Raw genomic sequence first — 23037 nt, forward strand, 5'->3', positions numbered from 1 at the left:
GGGAGTCCAGGACAGCCAAGGCTACACAGAGAAACCTTGTCTTGAAAAACCAAAAAATAAAAATAAAAAATAAAAATAAAAAAAGAAGAAGAAAAAAGAAAAAGAAATAAAGAATGAGACTAAATTAATTTAATTCCCAAGCCCCCACCTTTCCCAGGATAGAGTACAGGAAGCCCTCTTGTATTCAAAACATTCCCAGGCCCGGAGGCTGCTGGGTACTCAAAGGCTGAGGACATGCTAAATTTAAGGTCAGCTTGGGCTACAAAGTGGGATATTGTCTCAAAAGGACAAAAAGCAGCAAAGGGGAGTTTCTGCCAAAAGCCTGTCAACCCGAGTTCAATACCCACAACCCACATGGTGGAAGGAAAGAACTAGTTCTCAGCCTGGGCTGGTGACACAGATCTTGAATTCCAGCACTTGGGAGGCAGAGGCAGGCAGATCGCTGTGAGTTTGAGGCCAACCTGGTGTACAAAGCAAGTCCAGGACCCCCAGGGCTACACAGAGAAACCCTGTCTCAAAAAACCAAAATAAAAAAGCAAATAACTAAGTAAAAAGATTCCCACAAGTTCCTCTTAGTGTCCACATGTACAATAAAATACACATTGGAAAATTAAGAAAAAACAAAGAGATGGTGGCCCATGCCTAGTGTCCAGGAAGAAAAGCAGGAACAGGAATTCAGTACCACTGTCAGCTACCCGGGGAGCTGGAGGGCAGCAGGAATACACAAAACTGAAAGGGCAGTGTAAGCAAACAAGCCCTCCGAATAACTACCTATGTTATTTTAACGTTGACTAAACAAATATAGTAGTGACGAATACCAAACACATACACAAATGTAGCACCGGTAATGAGTAAGTATCACTTAAATGGCGTAAATTATAAAAGGTGTGATGAACAAATAAAAAAGAATGAGCCGGGCGTTAGTGGCGCATGCCTTTTGTTTGTTTGTTTGTTTTTGTTTTTTTGAGACAGGGTTTCTCTGTGTAGCCTTGGTTGTCCTGGACTCCCTTTGTAGACCAGGCTGACCTTGAACTCACGATGATCCCCCTGCCTCTGCCAGGCAGTGGTGGTACACGCCTTTAATCCCAGCACTTGGTAGGCAAAGGCAGGCGGATTGCTGTGAGTTCAAGGCCAGCCTGGTCTACAAAGGGAGTCCAGGACAGCCAAGGCTACACAGAGAAACCCTGTCTCAAAAAAAACAAAGGAGACTCACTTTGTAGACCAGGCTGGCCTCAAACTCACATCAATCCACCTGCCTCTGCCTCCCGAGTGCTGGGATTTAAGGCGTGCACCACGAAGCCCGGCTCAGAACCCACTTTCTTATAGAACCCGGGACAACCAGGCCAGGGATGGCGTCCTCTGCAACGTACCAGCCCCTCCTCAGTCAATCATTAAGAAAATGCTCTATAAGTTGGGTGTAGTGGTGCATTCCTTTAATCACAGCATTCAAGAAGCAGAAGTGGGCAGCTCTCTGTGAGGCTAACCTGGTCTACAAAGAAAGTCCAAGACAGCCAGAGCGCTGTTACACAGGGAAACCCTGCCTTGAAAAAACAAACAAAGGGGGCTGGAGAGATGGCTCAGTGGTTAAGGGCACTGACTGCTCCTCCAGAGGTCCTGAGTTCGATTCCCAGCAACCACATGGTGGTTCACAACCATCTGTAATGTGATCTGATGCCCTCGTCTGGCCTGCAGGTGTACATGTAGGCAGAGCACTGTATATATAATAAATAAAAATTTAAAAAAAAAAGAAAAAAGAAAAGAAAAAACAAACAAAAACCCCCAAAATGTTCTACAGACTTGCCTATGACCTGATCTTACAGAGACATTTTCTCAACTGAGTTTATCTCCAAATGACTACAGTTTGTGTCAAGTTGACATAAAACTAACTAGCACACTGACGGCTGACTGACTGACTGACTGATTCCACAAAGTATTCATTAGCTCATATGCATACAGAAATAGATGTTTGGGACTGGCAATCTCAGCCTTATATAGACAGATGGAGATGATAAAGGCAAAGGCCACAGGATGCAGAGAATAAGTGGCAGCTGAGATCTTAGCGCTAGACAATATACCCACTTGGAGGAACATTTCAGAAGAGAGGGAGGAAATAACATAAATGCCGAGGGGAACAAAGGGTATGAAACTGAACGCAACTACAAACTCACAATGGCTGTGCACACTGGCACTGGGTCCGCAGAGGCGGGGCCTCCTCCTGGTCAGCTATGGGGGAGGCGGGGCCTCCTCCTGGTCAGCTATGGGGGAGGCGGGGCCTCCTCCTGGTCAGCTATGGGGGAGGCGGGGCCTCCTCCTGGTCAGCTATAGGGGAGGCGGGGCCTCCTCATGGTCAGCTATGGGGGAGGCGGGGCCTCCTCATGGTCGGTTATGGAGGAGGCGGGGTCTCATGGTTGGCTATGGAGGAGGCGGGGCCTCACAGGACCCTACTGACACAGTTGATCTGTGGACGGCTTCTGGGGGAGGGGAGAGGCACAGTGTCAATTGTGAGGCTACTGGTGAGTCCGTAACCAGCTTCTGATGGTTAGTTCCAAACTCAGGTTCACACAGACAGCCCAAACTCTGTGTAGGACAAAACTAATAAACAGGGGGAAAAGATTTAGAGAGGAGGACTAGGGGGTGGATAAGGAGAGGGGCCGTGACCAAAACACATATTGTACATGTATGAACGTGTGAAAGAACATTTACTAGAAAAGAAATGGATGTTTTGTGGGCATAATAAGATATGACCAAAAAAAAAAAGTAAAAAACAGTCTCTCCCAAACTCTGGACTCCCTTTTACAGCCCAGCATCTTCAGAGTAGTCTGAATATCACCAACTATGGAAAAAATTAAAATTTAGAGCCGGGTGTGGTGGCACACGCCTTTAATCCCAACACTCGGGAGGCAGAGGCAGGCGGATCGCTGTGAGTTCGAGACCAGCCTGGTCTACAAAGGGAGTCCGGGACAGCCAAGACTACACAGAGAAACCCTGTCTCAAAAAAACCAAAATAAATAAATAAATTTAAACTTAGGATTCAAGTGCCCGTGAGATGGCTCAGCAGCCACTTGCCTGGCTGTTCTTCCAGAGGACTTGGTTCAATTCCCAGCACCCACATGGCAGCTCACAACTATTTGCAACTCCAGTTCCAGGAACCATGCCCTCTTCCGGCTTCCATGGGCACTGGCACATATAAGGTATACACATACTGACAGAGACACAGACAGACAGACAGTCACACACACAATCTGGGATTCAGTGGGCTCAGTGGCACTCTTTTTTTGTTGTTGTTTATTTTCCTAGACAGGGTTTTTCTGTGTAGCCCTGGCTGTTCTGGAACTCACTTTGTAGACCAGGCTGGCCTAGAACTCAGAGATCTATCTGCCTCTGCCTCCCAGGTACTGGGATTAAAGGTAAATGCTACAGCACACGGGAAGCAGAGCAGGTGGACCTCTGTGAGTTCAAGACTAGCCTGGTCTACATAATGGGTTCTAGGTCTGCCAGAACTACATAGAAACAAACAATCCAGGATGCAAAGTGTGGCTTCTGTTGCATGTCTGTTGCTTTTGCGTGATAGTAAGTTTAAGAAATAGGTCAAAGATATACGGCAGATTTTGTGTCCATTGTGCATAAGGCCCTAGGTACAGACCCCAGAAGGAAAGAAAAGGCCATTAGTTGGCGCTCATCTGATGTATAGCTAGGCTGGTTGCCTACTGTACCTGCCTGAAACTGTCCGTATTTCATAGCAATTGTTAGTATGTTGTGAGATGAATGTTTAAGATTTATTTCTCAGACATGGTTTCGTATCACTCAGGCTGGACTCCAATTAACTATATAATTCTAGATGACCTGGAACTCCTGAGTCTCCTGCCTCCATCCACAGGGCACTATGATTCTAGACATGCACTGCCCACTTGGCTTGGCTTAGAATGCTTGTCTTTATTCTCTGCTCCTCCTCCAGGTCTATGGGTTGAACCTAGAGTCTCACATAGGACAGGGCTCTATGGAGTTATTGCCCAAACTCCTTTAAGAATATATTCATAGGGCTGGGCATGGTGGCACACACCTGTAATCCCAGCACTCAGGAAGGCAGAGGCAGGCAGGTCTCTGTGAGTTCGAGGCCAGCCTAGTTTACAAAGAGAGTTCCAGGATAGCCAAGGCTACACAGAGAAACCCTGTCTCAAAACACCAGAAAGTGGGTCAGGTGTGGTGGCGCACGCCTTTAATCCCAGCACTTGGGAGGCAGAGGCAGGTGGATCTCTGTGAGTTCGAGGCCAGCCTAGTCTACAAATCAAGTCCAAGGCAGGCAAGGCTATACAGAGAAACCTTGTCTTGAAAAAACAAAAAACAAACAAACCAAATAAAGATTTATTTTATTTTTAATTATACACATGTGGGTGAGGTGCCCTTGGAGGCCCGAGGCACTGGATTTCCCTGGAGCTGGAGACACAGGCAGTTGTGCGGCATCGGATGTGGGTCCTGGGAAGTAAACTTGGTTCCTCTGCAAAAGCAACAGGCATTCTTAACTGCTGGGCTGTGTCTTCTCCAGTGCCACAAGTCTTATCATCAAGGTTGTTGTAGATAAAGGGACAAGGCTGGGGACTGGGGATGCAGGTTCAGTTGACAGAGGGCTTGCTTGGTATGCACTAAGCCCTAGGCTCAGACCCTAGCACCCCACAAACTGGGTGTGGTGGTGCATACCTGTCACCTGGAGGTGGAGATAAGTTTGACACCATGACCACCAAAGCCAGGTATGGTGGCACAGGCCTTTGATCCCAGCACTGGAGGCAGAGGCAGGCGGATAGCTGTGAGTTCCAGGCCAGCCTGGTCTACAAAGAGAGTGTAGGATAACCAAGGATACACAGAAAGACCCTGTCTCAAAAAGAGAAAAAAAGAAAAACAAAAGACACCATGACAGCCTAGGCTTTATGAAACCCTGTCTCTCTATAAACAAACAAACAAATAAAATGACTGAGTAGATAGTCACCAGCACATTAGCAAACAATACATTTTTCCTCCTAAGGACATTAAAAAAAAAAAGTGGACCAAAGTGGGCCTGGAGAGATGGTCCAGCAGTCACAGAGTATATTTCTCTCACAGAGCACCCACATCAGGAAGCTTACACCTTCCTGGGAGTCCAGTTCCTGAGTATCTGATGCCTCTAGCCTGCTCAGGCACTCGCACACACTTGGGAAGCAGAGGCAGGTGGATCTCTGTGAGTTTGAGGACAAATTGGTCTATGTAGCAATTTCCAGGCTAGCCAGGGCTGCAGAATGAGACCCTATCTCAATAAAATAAGATAAAATAAAATAAGCAGATGAGCAAGCAGATAAATAAAAATCCCAAACAAAACAAAAAGGGGAGCCGCTCTCAGTTTCTACACAGCCTCAAGATCTAAGCAAAGCCTCCCCTGGCTCTCTCACCCCCACCCCACCCCCACCTCCCTCTTCTTGCATCTTGTTCTCCCACACATCTTTGAGGACGTGACATTTAAGCTGAGCCTTGAAGCCAGACAAAGAAGGAGGGAAGAGTCAGAGACAGAAGCCTGGGGGCAAGGGGAGGGCAGAGGCCAGCGGGACAGCTAGGGGTCAGTTGTGACTTCTGTTGTAGTTGTTAATGAGCAAACACAAGGCCCTGGTTCCAGAAAGCCAACCAAGAAGACAGACAGACAGACAGACAGACAGACAGACCTAGAAAATGACACTGGCTATGTCTTTGACACTTAAGATGGCCCGAGTCAGCGTGGTCATATTTTCAGCTGCTAAATGGGAGGCTAATGAGATGGCCAACTACCACCCTTCTGGGGCACTGGCTGTCATAGGAGGGGAGGCCATCCCAGCCAGAGCATAAGGGAGTTTGGTCAGAACTGTGGTGTGTTCTCTCTCTCCTTCCCTCTTTCTCTCTCCTCCCCCCCCCCCACCCCCCAGACAGTATTTTGTGTACCCAGGCAAGCCTCTATCTCACTGTGGAGCTGAGGCTGCCCTTAAACGCCTGATCCTTCCTCCATCTCTCCAGTCCTGGGATTAGAGGCGCGGGCACCATGGGCTACTTTATTCTTTCAAGTCTGGGAACTCAGCCCAAGTGATGGTGTAGTGTTCCCTCCTTCAGTCAACCTTTTCAAAACACACTCACAGACAGACCTAGAGGTGTGTTTCCATGGTATTTTGAAATCCCTGAAAGTTGGCAAGATTAATGTGTGTGTGTGTGTACATGTTTAGATAGGGTCTCGTGTAACCCAAGCTAGCCTCAGACTTACCTCATAGCTGAGAATGACCTAGAACTCTTGACCCTGCTGCCTCAGTCTCCTAAGTGCTAGGCATGCGGGTCATGGTACTGTATAAGGGTCCTTAACACCTGCTGAAGACGCAGGTCACCTTCAGATACAGTTTGCTGTTAGCCTGTAGTCCCAGCACTCTGGAAGCTGAGGCAGGAAAATCAAGAATTTGAGACTAGCCAGGTGTTGGTAGCAAACACTACCCAGGAGGCAGAAAAAGGCAGCTCTCTGTGAGTTTGAGGCCAGACTAGTCTACAAAGCAAGTTCCACGATAGCCATGGCTACACAAAGAAACCCTGTCTTCACAAACCAAAAAAGAAAGAAACAAAGAAAAGAAAAAAAAAGAAAGAAAGAAAGAAAAAGACTTTGAGGCCAGGCCACATAGGCCACATAGTGAGAACCTGTCTGACAAGAAGAAAAAGAAAAACAAATGTACTTCCAGCACTTGGAAAGGTGAGGCATTGGATCAGGAGTTCCAGGACAGCCAGACCAGTATCAAGCTCAAGCTAATCTGGGCTACACAAGACTGTGTTTCAAGAAGAAAATACAAAAAAAAAAAAAAAAAAAAAAGGGAGGGAGGGGGTGGCTCCGGAGGGGGAGAGGTGGCAAGACAAAATGACCCCTGGGAATTCTCTCACATCCAGGTTGCTCATTCCTACCTCAGCAGGTTCCATCAGCCCCTCCCCCTCCCAGTCACCCTCCAGGGCTGCTCTCAGACCAGAAGCCCTAGCATCATTTTATTTACTTATTTATTTTATTTATTGATTATAGATATGGTCTCATGTAACCCAGGATAGCCTCTAACTCACTATGTAGCTGAGAAAGACCATAAATTTTTTGAAGCTTCTGCCTCTACGGAGCCACTAGGCCCAGCTTATTTAGTGCTGGGGAGGGAAGGCAAGGCTTTGTGCTAGACAGGCACTCTTTCCCAACTGAACCCCCACCTCAACCTCCTTTATTCTTAGACTGGGGAGGTCTTGCTATACATGTGGCCCAGGCTAGCTTTGAACCTGCCACCTTCCAGCTCAGACTCCTTAATGCTGTGAGTGTTGGGGGGGGGGGGGAGACACAAGGCCTGTACTATACCCTGCCCCCTTGCTTGAGTGAGCTACTGTTCCTATCCAGCAGACGGCTGATATCAGAGTAAGTCTCTTCCTTCAGTCAAAGCTCGCCTGGGCTAGCAGAGAGGGTCTCCTGCCCAGTTCATTCAGGGGCTGCACCCAGGAGCTTCTGCTGGTGGCTCTGGGTTCCCTGAAGGGAGAGGTAAACCGTGTTATTTGGCTCCTTGTACATGAGAATGTGCCACCTCCACCCCACCCCACACCCCCCTCTACAGCTATTCTAGGAAACTGGATCTGGCAGCGGTAAGTTGCTTCCACAGGGAGATGGCTCTGAGGGTGTTTAAAAAAAAGGGGGGGAGGCAGGCAAAGTGGTGCAGGCTTTTAATCCCAGCACTCAGGAGGCAGAGGCAGAGGCAGGCAGATCGCTGTGAGTTCGAGGCCAGCCCGGTCTACAAAACAAGTCCAGGACAGCCAAGGCTAACACAGAGAGACCATGTCTCGAAAAACCAAACCAAACCAAACCAAACCACACGCCCCCCCTCCCCCCCACAAACCTTCAATGCACCCAGTGAGCCAGTCTGACTCCATGCGAGTCCATGCGTGGTCTTATAGTCAGTGTGGTGGTTTCCCCGCCTCTGTAGCGCCCCTTGGAAGACGGGGTGTTGTCTGTTTCAGGGCCTTGATTTCATGACACTGATCCGCCAACTTGTTGTGGGGTCAGAAAGCTGAGGTAGGATCTTGGAACACTTAAGGGATAGCCTGGTCTACACAACAAATCCCCTGGGCCAGCAAAGATTACTTGGCAAATCCTGTTTCAGAATCTTGAAAGAAGGGGGGGAGGGGAGGAAGGGAGGGAGGAGCAGTTAGCAGTTCTAGTCTAACAAACGAGCGGCTTTGGGTCTGATGCCTGCACTACATAAACAGGTTCTCGATTGTAAGACTCTGATTGGAAGACTCTATTCCTGGAAGTGACCAATGAGAGGGGCAGAGGCCGGTTAGATGCAAATGCAAGAGGAAGTTTATTGGCCCAACACAATGAGATCCACCTGCACCTGAGGGAAAGCTGACAAGAGCCCTGAGCTCTTATACTTTTCTTAAAGCCAGATTTGTAACAATCCTCTTGGCTACTTAACATGACCTTTAATTCTATTGGGTAGTTCTAAAACCATGTCTCAGCCGGGAGGTAACTGTCTTGGGGTGGGGGCGAGTGGGGTAAGTTCCTGTTTGTGCTAGCTAAAGCCTTCAGCTCTGCAGGGTGGAATTCCTCAGGGCCTGTCCTTTCTCTGACCCTGCTTCCAAACAGAGTTAGGTTGGATCTCTCGTTCCCCACTCTCATTGGCTAGCTCTTTCAGTCATGAAACAGGTTGTATCTTAATTAGAGAAGTCTGAGAGTCCAAAGTATCTAACGGGGTATATATTCTTGTTTAAGTGCCATAATCTGAACAGCATTAATGTTTTCCTTAGTAAAAGCTATTAAGCGCTTTAGTATCCTTATCTACTCTTGAATGATCTACATAGAAGTAACATCTTTTTTCTAGGGCTGCACAGAGTCCTCTCTGCTGTAGGAACAGGAGATCAAAACCTCTTCGGTTCTGAAGTACAATTTCAGAGAGGGAAGGTTAGAGAGTTTTTTTTAATGGGAGATGGAGATTTTATCTATGGCTGTCCGGAGTCCTTGATAGTTTGGGTTCAGCAAGATTAGAGAAGACATCCCTGTGGCAGCTCCTGTCACCTCCAATCCTAAGAGGATAGACACCGTGAGCCCAGTGTATACCTCTAGGCGCTGTCTGTATAGGCCCCTATCCCAGGAATCAAGCAAGATATCATGCGGGTGGTAGGTGACTCTGGGGATCGACTGGACTAGGACACAGAGTTAGTCCAGATGCAGATCCCCACCATTTGTCTAGTGGGGGGAAGGAACTCTGGGATACTTCCTAAGCAGAGACATGAACCACTTACAGACTAGAAGGTCAGGCAGATAGAGGACAGGACCCCATCGTCATTACCTGACTTGTATAATGGATGTATGGAGTTACTCTTTTCAGTTTTTGTTCTCTTATTTCCAGTGGTCTCACATCTCCAAGAGGCACAAAAATAGGTTTTTGGTTTTTTTGGGTTATAGTTGTTTTTTTGTTTTGTTTTGTTTTGTTTGTGTGCAGGAGGCCTGTCCCTCACATTTGGGTAGCCTCTTTGATCTGGTTTTCTGGGTGGGTACATCCCAAGAGTCTTGTCCCACTGCCAGATCGCATAGGTCTGGGGACAAGGTAGGCCACCAGATATATATATATATATATATATATATATATATATATATATATATATATATATATATATATATTGGTATGTTCCTCTGTGATAGACCAGTGTCCCCAGTGGCCGAAGTGACGACAGGCGGGGCATGGCTCTCCTCCAGAGACTTTCAAGGAAATGGACAGGGGGAGGCTTCCCTGTGTCCTAGTGACCTATCAAAACTCTCTGTGGTTCGCTCTGATGCTATGAATGCCTGGACCAGTCCCTCCTGGGCCACCTGTGTACAGCGGTTGTCACTGCACCTTGGCCTTGAGCAGCAGTCTCTGCACCACCTTATACAGCACGTGGAAGTGCTGGACGGCCATGTACGCCATGTCAAGGTACGCCCCAACGCACACGGCAAGCAGCAGGTGGAAGATGGCTGGCTTGACCCTGTAAGCATTCGTCACCTGTTTTAGCTGGTCACAAAAGACGAACCCGGGGTCCCACTTGTCAGCCTTCACGTGGTGCTGGTGCACATCCTTCCGGTAGCAGCTCAGGAAGTGCTCCGGTGTACTCAGGAATGTGCCATCCTTGTGCAGCAGCTGGGCAGCCCGCGGCTGGTTGGTGAGCCAGTCCATCACTGAGTCTAGCTTCTGCTGATCCTGTATCTGCTCTGTGAACACTGGCCTGTCTGGGGGTGCCCCCTTCTCCGTCAGGTTGTATGCCGCATGTGTGCGCTTATACGTGTAGAGGCTCGAGAAGAGGCAAGCCACCTCCAGCAGCACAGAGATGTCACCCTTGTTTGAGTCAGTGCCCAGAGACAGCCACAGGCTACCCCAAAGGCATCCTAGTGAGCCACGATGACAATGGTGGGGAGGTCCTTACCCCCCCAGCCCTGTCAGCTGTCCCTCTATACTGGTGATCAGCCAATCGCTCACTGCCTGGCTCTGAGCTCCGCTGGTCACCATCTGCAAACAGTTGGCCATGGCCATGTGGAGCAACACTTCAGTAGCAGAGGCAGAGAGCCCTGTGAGGCAGAGGTGGCCTGGGTCTGCTCATAGATGGACAACAAGCCCTTGTCCTCCACGGCAAAGTACATGGGCACCACCATCTCTATGGCCAGCACCTCAGGCTCCATCTCCATGAATTGCCAGACAATGTCCTGGGGCACGGCAGCCATGACACAGGGCGGGATGATGACCATGGCGCTCGCTGACTGTCGCACAGCCTTCCGGTAGTGCTCATAGGAAAAGTCCAGATGCAGCATCAGCATGCATGTCCGCATCCACTCTGCGCTGCATTCTATGTGCCGTGTGGCTGGCCCTGTGTGTCGTACTGCTGCATGTGGTACATGGTGAACTCGTACACGGCATCTGGCGTGGAAGCCAGGGGCTGGCACGACACCTTCAGTATGTTCTCCAGCACCTTGCTCGACTCGTCCAGCATCCAGGCGGGCGTCGGAGGGTGACAGGAAGCAGCCGTGGCTCTGAGGACTCAGCTCAGCATGGGCGACTGCCGTGTCAAAGGGTTGTCTGTCTTTTTGACTTCCCAGTCTGGATCCCTGGGTGCTGGAGGATGCGCGGCGGTGATCCCGTTGACTTTCATGGCAGTGGGAGTGGTCAGTCCTTCAGGCCTCCCATTGACGCTCTTTTCCCAGCAGCTTATCTTTTAGGGTTTCCAGGTCTATGACCTGCTCCTCCAGCATGGTGCACGTGGTCTTCAGAGCCTCCATTGTCTTAGCCAAATTGGTGGGCAGCGCCTTTGAGACCTGCCAACAGAGGCTGGCGATGGACACAGTCACTTGCTCCAAAGGGCTGGAAGGTGGAGGAGGCATGGGGTAGCATCGGTTTCCTTCCCACACCCCCTGCATGGCTCCCAGCCTGCTCCTGGCCCTGCTGTTGCTGGGAGGGCACATAGCTGACAAGGACAACATCAGTGGAGCCTCCAGGCTCCAGAGGGATGGGGTGCACCCGGAAGTGCTCAAGCATATTGAAAATGGACAGAAACCACAGATGTTGGACCCAGCGTTGACCCTCCGCATTCACTAACAAGCGCAGGTGCTTGGCCTTGCCCTGGAAGTTGAAAGTGAGGACATATTCACCATGTCTTGCCTCACTCTGATGTAGCAAGAAGATACCATGTGAGCCGGTGTCTCCTTCCAGCACTAACTGGGCAGCCTTGAGTCAAGAGACCATGCCGTGGAACCAAGGATAGCCTGACAGGGGCTGATCCCCCTCACTTCCCTCTGACTCCTCCTGGAATAGGAATGACCCTGTGGCTGCTTTTGGAGTATCCAGGGGAGGGGAGGGAGTTGAGAGGGGGTTGAACTGTCCCTGCTGGGGGCCCCTCCTCAATAGGAATGCGAGGGGGCAATTCTGGAGGAAGCAGTTCCTTTGAGTCAAAATGGGAGGCAGCAATGGAGGCAGAGCTAGGGGACGCTGATGGCTGGTCTGAGAGGTCCCCATAAGCTCCCTGTGACAAGTGGTCATTACTCTCACTGGGTCGCAGCAGCAGACGCTGGCTGGGCAGACTCTCTGAAGGACTCAGGCAGGGCAACTCCAGGCTGTCTGTGTTATCCTCTGTGAGGATGGCGGTCCGAGGGGCCACGGGAAGGGTCATGGGACGGGGGCTGATAGCAGGCCAGGGTCCTGGGCTTAGGAAGTGACACTTCTGCTGCCCGAGGCTGCCTTTCTGTCCCTAATGTCAGCCCAGTTGCCCTTCCTCTGCGACCCACTCCTGCTGGGTCAGGGGCAGCCTCTTCAGCCCCCCTTAAAATTCAGCAGCTCTTCCCTCTGTACCATCCCTGCTCTGCCCTTTAAGGTTCCCCCTCCACGACTTAGTCTGAACCTCTCAAAGCGGTGAGTCCATCTTTCCCCAGGGGAGGCGCCATCACTAGCCAATGCCCTACCAACTGTCCCGGCACCACCAGAAGAGTTTGGAGTTGCTGTTTCCACCTAGAACTGGAGGACCGGATGTGGTCTCCAGAGGCCCAGCTGGGGAGGGAGAGTCAACGGCCCTCAGCCACTGCAGGATGCCTCATACAGAACCTCTGACTGAGTGACCCACCGAACGGCGGGAGAAAGAAGGAAGTGGGCCAGCCAGGTCCTCAGAAGATCGAGAAGGGCCCAATACTGCCAGGGGCCCACCTACCCTGCGGGTCTCAAGGGCATGTGGTGGTGGCCTTTCCACACCAGGGCTCAATGGGGCCAAGCCAGGCAGAGAGAGTGAACCTGAGGCCCCCGCCACCACCTCGTCTTTGAAGTGCTGCAGGAAGAGCTCAGCAAAACTGCCCCAAAAGGCAGCCTCTGCTCCAGACTCTCATACTGCGGGTGGAGGGCTGGGGAGAGGTGAAAATGGCGGGCAAGATCCCGGGCAGCAGCCTTCCCACAGAACTCAGAACTCTTTCCAGCTTGGGGGAGGGGTGGTGGTGGATCCAGAAGAAGGAGGTCTGCTGTCCCCGTATCCTGGAGAATCTTTTCCTCTGAACTTCCTTCCAGTTTCCACTCCTGGACTGCCAAAATCTAGGAGAGAGAGTAGGGGAGAAACAGCCTTATCCAGGAGGGGGGATCAGTTATAAGTTCCTTCCAGATGACAATGTAAGGAACCTGGGCAGGGTGGCCCACAGACCTGGTACCAAAAACAACCTGTTTAACGGCCATGGTGGTTCTCAGGTCAAAGGTCCAAGTGGCTGGCCAGCCGACACCGAATGAGGGCCATTTGGAAGAACAGAAAGTAATCATTTTCCCTTTCTTGACCACCAGTTTCATGTCCTGTGCTCTAGTTCTAACTGCAGTCCAATGGTCAGTAACCACAGCCAAAGGAGTAGACTCCGTCTGTCCCATAGTCAGATAAAAGTCCAAAAAGATCGTCAGTCCTAGTCCACAAGCAAACACAAAGATACAGACTACCAGAACAGCTCACTACTGCCACTGACGAGGAAGAAGCCAAGCCAGTGGGCAGAAGTCTGGATATCCACCAGACACAAGGCGCCCACGCTCCGGGTGGAGAGGAATTGTCTCAATTCCCTCCGGGAGATCTGGAGTGTCCTCCAGATTCCTTCCAGCTGCCATCTCAGCCACACTGGCGCGGACTCGAACCCCAACTTCAGGCTGAGGGACTGTCACCCTTACAGGCGTTCGTAAACAAACCGGAAGCAGAACAGATCATCGGCTGACACAGAATGAAACAGAGTAAGACAACACAGAGACAGACCGCGGTCCCTGACAGACACTCTAGCAATCCTCTGAGCTGGGTCCTCTCTTCTCAAATGGCGATGCACCAAAATGTGAGACTCTGATCGGGCAAGTCTATTCCCGGAAGCCACCAATGAGAGGCAGAGGCAGTTTGGATGCAAATGCAAGAGGAAGTTTATTGGGCCGACACAACGGGAGAGGTGACCCCGAGTAACAAGAGCACTGAGTTCTTATACTTTTTTAAAAGCCAGATTTGTAACAATCCTATTGGCTAGTTAACACGACCTTTAATTCTATTGGGTAGTTCTAAAACTATGCCTCAGCCTGGAGGTGTTCAGGGTCAGAGGGGAACTTGTTGTTTTAACTGTCTCGGAGTAGGGGCGAGTGGGGTAATAAGTTCCTGTTTGTGCAGGCTAGAACTATCAGTTCTGCAGGGTGGAATTCCCCCGGGCCACAGGGCCTGTCCCCTTTTTGACCCTGCTTCAAGACAGAGTTAGGTTGGATCTCTCACTACCATTAACTGTTTGTCTTACCCATTCATCTAATGGAGCTCCTCTTTCCTTTAAGAGTCTAATTGCCCTTACATTACGTGTTAGCATTCTCATGTGCCATAATAAGTTTCAACGCCTATTTGGTATCAGCATCTGCTATTGCTCTATCTGGTGCTGATCCCAATCTCTGCAAAAATTCTGTGAAGGCTTCCCCAGGCCCTTGAAATATCTTAGTAAAAGGAACGGTTATCTTACCAGGTTCCTCCGCCATGTCCCAGGCTCTTAGACATTTTTCGATCACTGTATCATATCGGACTTGTTGTCTGAAGTCAGCGTATTGCCCTTCACCAAGCAATTGCTCTTTACTAACATTTATGTCCCTTCTCCTATCTTCTTGTGCTCTGCCTGCCTTCGCCACCATGATAACCACTGCAGCTGTTGTGTAGCTTCTAATACCGCTGAAACCGAACTTTTCCAATCCTGGGGAACAAGTCTATGCTGTGTGGTCCAGTTACTCAGCATGTGTTTAATGAAAGCAGAATGTAAAACATACCTAACGACAGATTCCTTAAAGTGTTTTAAATCTAACATATCTATTGGACTCAGTGCCACTTCATCATAACCTGCAGCACCATTCTGAGCAGGCGTGCATCTTACAGTAACTGGAAAAGCTGATGGTGACTGTGTGGCTTTGGAGGGTTCCTCTATGGGAACATTTTTCTCCAAAGACCCTTTTCTTTTTTTCGGCTGTCCTGTTCCTTTATTTACAGGCTCTCTGGCTTCCTGTTTCTCTCTGCCCCCTTCCACAGGATGGTGTTCTGAGCACCTGGTCCATGGAGCAGGGCGTGGAGACAACAGTGGGAAACACTTGCTCTCAGTTACCAGGTTTTTCTCCTTTATCAACGGCACCATTTATTTTCTATTTGCTTCAATCTCTACCTTTAAATTTGCTAGCTGTGTAGCCAACTCTGCAGTCCTTTCCAGAACGATAGGATGTACTGACCCTTCCAGTTTTTGCATCTTATCAGTCTCTCTTCCAATCTTTTTTTTTTTTAGACAGTGAGTTATTAATTTTTTTATTTTTTTAGATTTATTTATTTACTATTATACAATATTCTTTCTGCCTCCATGTACACCTGCAGGCCAGAAGAGGGCATCAGATCACATTATAGATGGTTGTAAGCCACCATGTGGTTGCTAGGAATGGAACTCAGGACCTCTGGAAGAGCAGACAACACTCCTAACCTCTGAGCCATCTCTCCAGCCCCTCTCTTCCAATCTTATAAAAATGTACTACAGTAAAAGAACCAAGAAGAAACAAAAAAATTCCCTCTGGGTATAAAGCAGGAAAGCACTTTGCCACAGCAGCTGGGATTTTGCTGACACCCTGAAAGAGCATTGCTATATCTTGAAAACCTGTATCTTCCCCTGCAATGTTAGAAGTTAAGTTACCCATGATGCCCAAAGCACCTTTGGTGCCACCTGTAGGCTCAATTTTCTTAACAACTATATTTTATTATGAACTTATTAAATGAACCTACCTCCCTTAAAACCCAACTAACCTAAACAATAGGAAAAGGAGATTAAAGAACACAATAACGAAACCTTAAGGATATTAGTTCCGAGGAACAATTCTCCTGGCATAGTCAGTTAGGACCTCAGCAAATCAACCATCCCACCAAAGTTGCTGCTGGAACCTGGAGCAACCGGAACAGGAAGCCTCAGCTGGAGTCCAAAGCCTTGAACTCGAAATGTTGATGAACAGCCAAAAAATCCCAAGTCTTCTCCTCCCCCCCCCCACCCCCCTACCTCTTGTTTTGGGCATATGTATGTATATATATATATATATATATATATATATATATATATATATATATATATATTTTTTTTTTTTTTTTTTTCAGCTGGCAACATCCAAGCTCCCCCACAAAGTGGTTTGAGTTCTAAAGGGATAAACATCCTGCTCTCTCACTTGTCCCTCATCCCACACTTGGGATCAACACAAAAACAAGTTTCTCTCTCCTGCAGAAAGAATGTAAGACTGGCTTGCTCAGGAGGCAGACGCAGGCAGAGCTCTGGGAGTTTGAGGCCAGCCAAGGCTTCCTGGTAAGACCCTATCTCTCAAAACAGAGTTTAGTATTAAAAAAATAAAAAAAGCATACTATGGGGCTGGAGAACTGTCTCAGTAGCTAAGGATACTGGCTGCTCTTCCAGGGGATGCAGATTACACTAGCTTGCAGCCACCTGACTGAAACTCCAGTTCCAGCAGATCCCGCATGTATGTGGTGCGCATAGATGCATGCAGAGAAAATAAAAATATTAATAAGTAAAAATTAAAATGGGGCTAGAGAGATGGCTCAGAGGTTAGGAGCAATTCCCAGCAACCAGATGGTGGCTCACAACCATCTATAATGTGATCTGATGCCCTCTTCTGGCCTGCAGGTGTACATGCAGGCAGTTTGAGAAGAGAGGACCCAGCTCAGAGGATTGCTGGAGTGTCTGTCAGGTACTGCGGTCTGTCTCTGTGTTGTCTTACTCTGTTTCATTCTGTGTCAGCCAATGATACGTTCTGCTTTCGGTTTGTTTACGAACGCCTGTGAGGGTGACAGTCCCTCAGCCTGAAGTTGGGGTTCGAGTCCACGCCAGTGTGGCTGAGACGGCTGCTGGAAGGAATCTGGAGGATGCTCCAGATCTCCCGGAGGGAATTGAGACAATTCCTCTCCACCCGGAGCGTGGGCGCCTTGTGTCTGGTGGATATCCAGACTTCTGCCCACTGGCTTGGCTTCTTCCTCGTCAGTGGCAGTAGTGAGCTGTTCTGGTAGTCTGTATCTTTGTGTTTGCTTGTGGACTAGGACTGACGATCTTTTTGGACTTTTATCTGACTATGGGACAGACGGAGTCTACTCCTTTGGCTGTGGTTACTGACCATTGGACTGCAGTTAGAACTAGAGCACAGGACATGTCACTGGTGGTCAAGAAAGGGAAAATGATTACTTTCTGTTCTTCCGAATGGCCCTCATTCGGTGTCGGCTGGCCAGCTGCTGGGACCTTTGACCTGAGAACCACCATGGCCATCAGACAGGTCACTTTTGGTATTGCATCTGAGGGCCACCTTGCCTAGGTTCCTTACATTGTTATCTGGAAGGAACTCACCACTGTTCCCCCCACCCCCACCCCCGTGGCTTCGCCCATTTCTCCCTCATCCGACCCTCATCCGATCCCACAGGTTCTTGTCTTACAGGAACGGCAGCCCAAAGAAGAAATTCAGAAACCTGCCGTTCTCCAAGATCCTGAGACTACAGACTTTCTGCTTCTAGATCCCGGTCCTCCATCCCCGCTGGCCCCCAGGCCGGCCTCTCTCCCTCCTCCTCTCCCACCGGCTCATCTCCATCACCTGCTTCTCCCTCCGCTCCTCCGGAGCACCCTGAGACTAAAGGCAGTCCAGGGATGATCCCCGCTCCTCCCCTTACACCTCCATGCTTTACCCTCCACTCCCCCGGCAGCCCTGGCAGACCCCTGATCATTGGCCGTCAGGACCCACAATGGGAACCCAGAGCAGACGGGCCCTGTCACCTGATTGCATGGTGACCCTTCCTCTTAGGGCCTTGGGCCTTCCGGTCGCCTAAGGTCACCAATTTATGCTATATTGACCCTTCTCACCTTCTGATTTGTACAACTGGGAGGCCCAACACCCCCCCTTTTTCAGAAAATCCTCAGGGCCTCACTAACCTTATAGAGTTTATCCTGTTTACCCATCAGCCCACTTGGGATGATTGTCAGCAGCTCTCACAGATTCTTTCCACAACCAAAGAAAGGGAACGCATCCTGCTTGAGGCTGGAAAGAGTGTGCCGGGTGCAGATGGGAACCCATCTCAACTCCTGGCAGACATCAACGAGGGATTCCCTCTTCGGGGACCCGTCTGGGACCCCAACACCCCTGAAGGTAGGGAGCACCTGAAAGTCTACTGCCAGGCTCTGTTGGCAGGTCTCAAGGGTGCGGCTAAGCGACCCACCAATTTGACTAAGGTAAGGGAGGTTCATCAGGAAAAGGAAGAATCCCCCGCAGCCTTCTTAGAAAGATTTATAGAAGCGTTTAGACAGTTCACCCCCATATGATCCCAGTAAGGAAGAAAACAAAGCCACCGTCACGATGGCCTTTGTAGAACAGGCTAGCAGAGAGATCCGTAGGGAGCTTCAGACACTGGAAGGACCACAGGACAAGACACTTAGAGAGATAGTGCAGGTTGCTGAGAAAGTCTACAATAACAGAGAGACGGAGGAAGAAAAGGAGGAGAGAAAGGAAAAAGAAAGAGATGAAAAAGAAACAAAACGAGAAAGGTGCCAGGAAAGAAATCTGCGGATGATTTTAGCTACAGTAATTAGGGAAGGCAAAGTAGAACGTCAGGAAGAAAGGAAGGGATGTATGCCTTTCAAGAAAAAACAGTGTGCCTACTGTAAGGAAGAGGGCCACTGGGCCCACAACTGCCCAAACCCAAAAGAGTCAAAATCGTCAACTCTGTCAAGATAAACCTCGGGTCAAGGTCTTGGCTTTGGAAGAGGACAGTGACTAGGGGGAACAGGGCTCAGATCCCCTCCCCGAACCTAGGGTAACCTTAACAGTGGAGGGGAAACCTATCCAATTCGTTGTTGATACAGGGGCCCAACATTCTGTATTGCTCTAAACCAATGGACCCATATCCAACAAAAAATCTTGGGTCCAAGGGGCCAGGAGGACCAAACAATACTCATGGACTACCCGAAGAGTGGTGGACTTGGCCACGGCCTGGGTATCCCACTTGTTCATGGTCATCCCCGATTGCTCCTACCCACTATTGGACGAGATCCTTCTCACCAAGATGGAGGCCCAAATTCATTTCCTCCCCGACAGTCCACAAGTTAAGGGACCTACAGGACAGGTATTCCAAATTCTTACTGTCAAACTGGAAGATGAGTCCAAGCTATTTGAACCTAAAAGTCAGCCAGTTAAACAGGGCAGGTCTTACTGGCTAGAAGCTTATCCACAAGCTTGGGCAGAAACTACAGGCATGGGTAAGGCAACACACCGACCTCCAGTCCTGGTAGAATTGAAGGCACAGGCAACCCCTGTGTCTGTATGACAGCACTCAATGTCCCAAAAAGCAAGGGACGGAATTCAGACTCACACTGATCAGTTGTTACAACTCGGGGTGCTCCGCAAATGCCAGTCTGCTTGGAACAGCCTCCTCCTCCCAGGTAAAAAACCGGCCACCTAGGACTACCAACCCATACAGGACTTGGCGAGGTAAACCGGAGAGTGGCAGACATTCACCCCACAGCACCCAACCTATATACTCTCTTGAGTTCTCTCCCACCTACTAGGGCCTGGTACACAGTATTGGACCTCAAATAGGCCTTCTGCCTAACCCTGACACCTCAAAGCCAAGACTACTTCGCCTTCGAATGGAAGAACCCTAAACAAGGACTAACTGGACACCTCACGTGGACAAGACTTCTTCAAGGGTTCAAAAACTTACCCACCATCTTTGAGGAAGCCCTACACCGGGATCTGGCTGCCTTCCGAGACGCCAACCCACAGATAACCCTGTTACAATATGTTAATAACCTTCTCATGGCACCTGAGTCTGAACGCGAGTGCCTATGAGGAACAAGAAGGCTCCTCTGTGAATTGGGGTACCTGGGGTATCGTACCTCAGCAAAGAAGGCTCAGATTTGCCAGAGAGATGTAAAGTACCATGGGTATTTACTCTGGGATGGACAAAGATGGCTCTTACAGGCCAGAAAAGAGACTATACTCCACATACCTCCTCCAAAAAGCCCAAAACAGATGAGAGAATTCTTGGACAGTGCTGGGTTCTGCAGCCTCTGGATACCTGGATTTGCAGAACTAGCAGCCCCTCTCTATCCACTGACTAAAAATGATCACCCTTTTACCCGGGGTGAACAGGAAAATGAAGCCTTTAAGACTATCAAACAGGCCTTACTGTCAGCATCTGCCTTGGGGTTGCCAGACCCCAACAAGCCATTTCACTTATTCATGGCAGAAAACAAGGGCATAGCTAAGGGGGTCCTAACCCAGAGACTGGGACCATGGAGGAGAACAGTGGCATACTTATCCAAGAGGTTGGATGTAGTGGCAGCGGGGTGGCCCCCTTGCCTCTGCCTGGTGGCTGCAGTCACCTCACTGGTCAAGGATGTGGACAAGCTGACTTTGGGTCAAAATCTGTGTCAGCTCCCCATGCCTTGGAGAATTTCATCCATCAGCCTCTGGACAGATGGTTAACAAATGCTCGGATGACTCACTACCAGACTCTTTTGCTAAATGCAGACAGGATCACCTTGGCACCACCAGTGGGCCTCAACCCAGCCACCCTACTCCCGGACCCTGAAATGGACATCCCAGAGCATGATTGCCAGCAGGTATTAGCTGAGGCCCATGGATGCCCCAAGGACTTGATTGACCAGCCCTTGTCGGAAGCTGAGGCTACCTGGTACACACACGGCAGTAGCTTCCTCTTGGATGGACAACGGCAAGCAGGAGCAGCGGTGGTAGATGGACATGATGTTGTCTGGGCTACAAGTCTGACACCTGGAACCTCAGCACAAAACCCTGAGCTTTTGGCCCTTGCCAAAGCCCTGGAACTAGGGAAAGGTAAATGGATCAACATCTATACTGATAGCAGATACGCCTTTGCAACTGTCCACATCCATGGAGCCATCTACCAATAGCAGGGTCTCCTGACCTCGGATGGGAAGGAAAGCAAAAACAAACAGGAGATTCTAAATCTATTCCAAGCCCTACACTTACCTCAAGAGGTAAGCATTATACACTGTCCGGGACATCAGAAGTCTAAGTCTCCAATAGCACAGGGGAACGATATGGCCAAGTGAGTAGCCAAGGAAGTGGCCACACAAACAGAAGCCCTTGTCCTAACCTAAAAACAAAACAAGGACTTTGACCCTTGCTGGGACTGGACTAAGGGATGGCCTCCCCTAACCTATACAAAAGAGGAGGAAGCCCAAATTACTGGGTATGCCACCAACTATTATTTGCCTAAAGGAGGACACTGGAAAACTTTAAAGGGAGAAACTATTCTTCCCTGAGAACAAGCAACTGATTGGATAGGACAGATGCATAAATGGACTCGTTTAGGCCAGAAGAAACTAATTGAAGCATTAAAGGATCACAGATGTTTGTCCCAGACCTGAGGGCCATTGTAAATGAGGTGACCAGAAGCGGTGTATATTGCCAACAGGTAAACAGCTGTAAGGGCTATGGGCAGCAGGGAAGACGTCCCAGAGGGGACCATCCCGGAGTGTACTGAGAAGTAGATTTCACTGAAATCAAGCCTGGTAAACACGGCTATAAGTACTTGCTAGTCTTTATTGATACTTTCTCAGGCTAGGTCGAGGCCTTTCCCACACAGCAGGAAATAGTCACCACGGTGTCCAAGAAGATTTTGGAAGCGATCTTCAGGGCACCTAAGGTAACAGGGTCTGATAATGGACCAGCCTTCGTGTCTCAGGTAAGTCAGGGACTGGCTTCCACCTTGGGGACTAATTGGAACCTACATTGTGCGTACTGTCCCCAAAGCTCAGGACAGGTAGAAAGAATGAATAGAACCATTAAAGAGACCTTAACTAAATTGGCCTTAGAGACTGGCGCAGACTGGGTGGTGCTCCTTCCTTTGGTCCTGTTCCAAGTTCAGAACACCCTTACTGTTTTGGTCTCACTCCCTTTAAAAATCATATATGGGTCCCCCACACCATTGGTAGCCACGGGGCCCAACTTGGACCTCTCCAAACATCATGACAAGGACATAATGTCTAGACTTCTGGCCCGACAGACTATACAGAAGGAAATCTGGTCCCAACTCTCTGCCCTCTATGCTCCAGAGTCTCCCAACATCCCTCACCAGTTCCAGATAGGAGACACAGTCCTCGTCAGGAGGCACCGGGCCACCTCGCTGGAACCCCGCTGGAAGGGACCTTACACTGTCTTACTGCCCACTCCCACTGCCGTGAAAGTCGATGGGATCACCGCCTGGGTCCCTGCATCACACGTGAAACCGGCTCCAGCACCCGTGGATCCAGACTGGGAAGTTCAAAAGACAGACAACCCTTTGAAGCTGAAGTTGTGCCACTGCCACCTCCCCGAGAAAAAATGAAGATCCTGCTGATGTTTGTGCTACTGACCCCTCTTCTAACTGTATGTAGAACTGAGCCAAAGTCACCCCTTTCATCCATCCTGGATGGTCATGTCAGCCACTGGGGACACTGGTAACATCCCACTGGTGGCCTACCTTGTCCACCTATGCGAACTGGGGGTGGGACAAGACTCTTGGGATGTACATGGTACTTTTGTTGCTGGCCCTTGGACCTTGCATTTTAAACTGTTTAGTAGCGTTTATTAAGGAACACATTAATACTGTTCAGATTACGGTGCTTAGATATACTGCTTTAGATACCTCGGACTCTCAGACAGCTCTAATTAAGATACAACCTGTTTCATGATTGGAACAGCTACCCAAAGAAAGTGGGGAATGAGAGATCCAACCTAACTCCGTTTTGAAGCAGGGTCAAAAAGGGGACGGGCCCTGAGGAATTCCACCCTGCAGAACTGATAGTTCTAGCCTGCACAAACAGGAACTTATTACCCCATTCACCCTCACCCCGAGACAGGTAAAACAACAAGTTCCCCTCTGACCCTGAACACCTCCAGGCTGAGGCATAGTTTTAGAACTACCCAGTAGAATTAAAGGTCGTGTTAACTGGCCAATAGGATTCTTACAAAT

General features: G+C 49.4%; 2 pseudogenes across 2 annotated transcripts; both read right to left on the minus strand.

Moving 5' to 3' along the window:
- Positions 1–11297: 11297 nt before the first annotated feature.
- On the minus strand, positions 11298–12202 carry LOC311587146 (SH2B adapter protein 1-like; annotated as a pseudogene). The gene has a single exon. The product of its transcript is annotated as an SH2B adapter protein 1-like (transcript).
- A 63-nt stretch (positions 12203–12265) lies between these two features.
- On the minus strand, positions 12266–14516 carry LOC311587147 (SH2B adapter protein 1-like; annotated as a pseudogene). Its single transcript has 2 exons — positions 14501–14516; positions 12266–13082 (listed from the first exon to the last, which is right to left on the minus strand). The product of its transcript is annotated as an SH2B adapter protein 1-like (transcript).
- Between the last annotated feature and the right edge of the window lie 8521 nt (positions 14517–23037).

The sequence above is a fragment of the Acomys minous genome, assembly GCF_964271855.1.
Source record: "Acomys minous genome assembly, chromosome: 16".
NCBI classification, from domain to species: Eukaryota; Metazoa; Chordata; class Mammalia; order Rodentia; family Muridae; genus Acomys; species Acomys minous.